We start from the raw sequence: 2,500 nt of genomic DNA on the forward strand, positions 1-2,500 counted from the left end.
GTCTCAGTGCAAGCCGTATTAAGGCGATACCGCGAATGGCTCAATATATCAGTTTTGGTTCCTTAGATCTTACCTCGGTTACTTGGATAACTGTGGTAATTCTAGAGCTAATACATGCAATCAGAACTCTGACCAGTGATGGGATGAGTGCTTTTATTAGATCAAAACCAATCGACGGAGGGCCTCGCGTCCGAAGTCGTTAATTTTGATGAATCTGGATAACTTTTGCCGATCGCATGGTCCAGCACCGGCGACGCATCTTTCAAATGTCTGCCTTATCAACTTTCGATGGTAGTTTCTGCGACTACCATGGTTGTCACGGGTAACGGGGAATCAGGGTTCGATTCCGGAGAGGGAGCCTGAGAAACGGCTACCACATCCAAGGAAGGCAGCAGGCGCGCAAATTACCCACTCCCGGCACGGGGAGGTAGTGACGAAAAATAACGATACGGGACTCTTACGAGGCCTCGTAATCGGAATGAGTACACTTTAAATATTTTAACGAGGAACAATTGGAGGGCAAGTCTGGTGCCAGCAGCCGCGGTAACTCCAGCTCCAATAGCGTATACTAAAATTGTTGCGGTTAAAAAGCTCGTAGTTGCATTTGTGCGCCGCGCTGTCGGTGCACCGCATCCGCGGTGATACTGACACGTCTGCGGAGCATATCGTCGGTGAGCCGTCGGTAAAACGGCGGTTCAATATCAAAATCCTATCGCGGTGCTCTTCGGTGAGTGTCGAGATGGGCCGACAATTTTACTTTGAACAAATTAGAGTGCTCAAAGCGGGCTCAAAATGCTGCTTGAATATTTCGTGCATGGAATAATAGAATATGATCTCGGTTCTATTTTGTTGGTTTTCAGAACTCCGAGGTAATGATTAATAGGGATAACTGGGGGCATTCGTATTGCGACGTTAGAGGTGAAATTCTTGGATCGTCGCAAGACGAACATCAGCGAAAGCATTTGCCAAAGGTGTTTTCATCAATCAAGAACGAAAGTTAGAGGTTCGAAGGCGATTAGATACCGCCCTAGTTCTAACCGTAAATATGTCATCTAGCGATCCGCCGACGTTACTACGATGGCTCGGCGGGCAGCTTCCGGGAAACCAAAGATTTTGGACTCCGGGGGGAGTATGGTTGCAAAGCTGAAACTTAAAGGAATTGACGGAAGGGCACCACCAGGAGTGGAGCCTGCGGCTTAATTTGACTCAACACGGGAAATCTCACCAGGCCCGGACACCGGAAGGATTGACAGATTAACAGCTCTTTCTTGATTCGGTGGGTGGTGGTGCATGGCCGTTCTTAGTTGGTGGAGCGATTTGTCTGGTTAATTCCGGTAACGAACGAGACTCTAGCCTGCTAAATAGGCGTCGTCATTTAGGTGTGCGCCGCTCCGGTGGCGCAACTCACTGGCGACGTATTAAAATTCTTCTTAGAGGGACCGGCGGCTTCGAGCCGCACGAGATTGAGCAATAACAGGTCTGTGATGCCCTTAGATGTCCTGGGCCGCACGCGCGCTACACTGAAGGAATCAGCATGTTCTCCCTGGCCTAGAGGCCCGGGCAACCCGTTGAAACTCCTTCGTGCTGGGGATTGGGGTTTGCAATTATCCCCCATAAACGAGGAATTCCTAGTAAGCGCGAGTCATAAGCTCGCGTTGATTACGTCCCTGCCCTTTGTACACACCGCCCGTCGCTACTACCGATTGAATGATTTAGTGAGGTCTTCGGACCGACACGCGGTGGCTTCACGGCCGTCGGCGTTGCTGGGAAGTTGACCAAACTTGATCATTTAGAGGAAGTAAAAGTCGTAACAAGGTTTCCGTAGGGGAACCTGCGGAAGGATCATTAACGTGTGTGTATGTGTGCGAGACGCGTGATATGTTCACGAACGTTGTTGCGCCGCTGTTGCTGTTGTTGCTGTTGCGACGACGACGACGACGACGACGACGACTTCGTACATACCGTGTTTACACATATATATATGTAATACATCCATAATGATATATATATATACGACATATATACATATATATGTACGTACGCGCGCGCTGCTGTTCGTATCTAATGCGGACGAGCGCGCGCGCGTGTGCGTGCGTGTGTGTGTGCGTGTTTGTATATATGTATAAAAAATAAAATGTGAAATAATTGTCTCTAGCGTCTATTACGCCTAACGGCGCAGCGGCGACGGCGCCGTGGCGGTGGCCGGTGGCGGTGGTGGCATTCGTCGAAAGTGCTACCGCCGCCGCTGCCTCCGCCGCCGTCGAAGCGGCCGGGTGGCGGAAAAACGCCGAGAGACGAGCGCCGACCGGGGCATACCAAACGGAGCGTTCGAAGCGGTGAAAATCCCCACTGCCTAGCTCAGGCCCTTTATTGTCGGTTGGCGCTATACAAAACGAAATTTAAGCGGTTAGAAAGATGACAATGTCGTGCGTCACGCCAGCTCGTTGGGGGGTGCGCGGGTCGTCGTCGTTCATCATTCTAAAGGATTCGCGTCGGGGCG

The 2,500-nt window shown here is 50.8% G+C and overlaps 1 non-coding gene across 1 annotated transcript in view; it reads left to right on the plus strand.

The window, feature by feature from the left end:
- The window catches only part of LOC137930766 (small subunit ribosomal RNA), a 1,904-nt gene extending 56 nt beyond the window's left edge, over nucleotides 1-1,848 (plus strand). The window contains exon 1 of the ribosomal RNA XR_011108929.1: nucleotides 1-1,848. This exon is cut by the window's left edge and continues 56 nt beyond it. This is a non-coding gene — a ribosomal RNA (small subunit ribosomal RNA).
- The last annotated feature ends 652 nt before the right edge of the window (nucleotides 1,849-2,500 follow it).

This window comes from Battus philenor, unplaced genomic scaffold (assembly GCF_028537555.1).
Source record: "Battus philenor isolate CCGP_79_NKW_IND1 unplaced genomic scaffold, ilBatPhil1.0.hap1 SCAF_65, whole genome shotgun sequence".
Classification (NCBI taxonomy): domain Eukaryota; kingdom Metazoa; phylum Arthropoda; class Insecta; order Lepidoptera; family Papilionidae; genus Battus; species Battus philenor.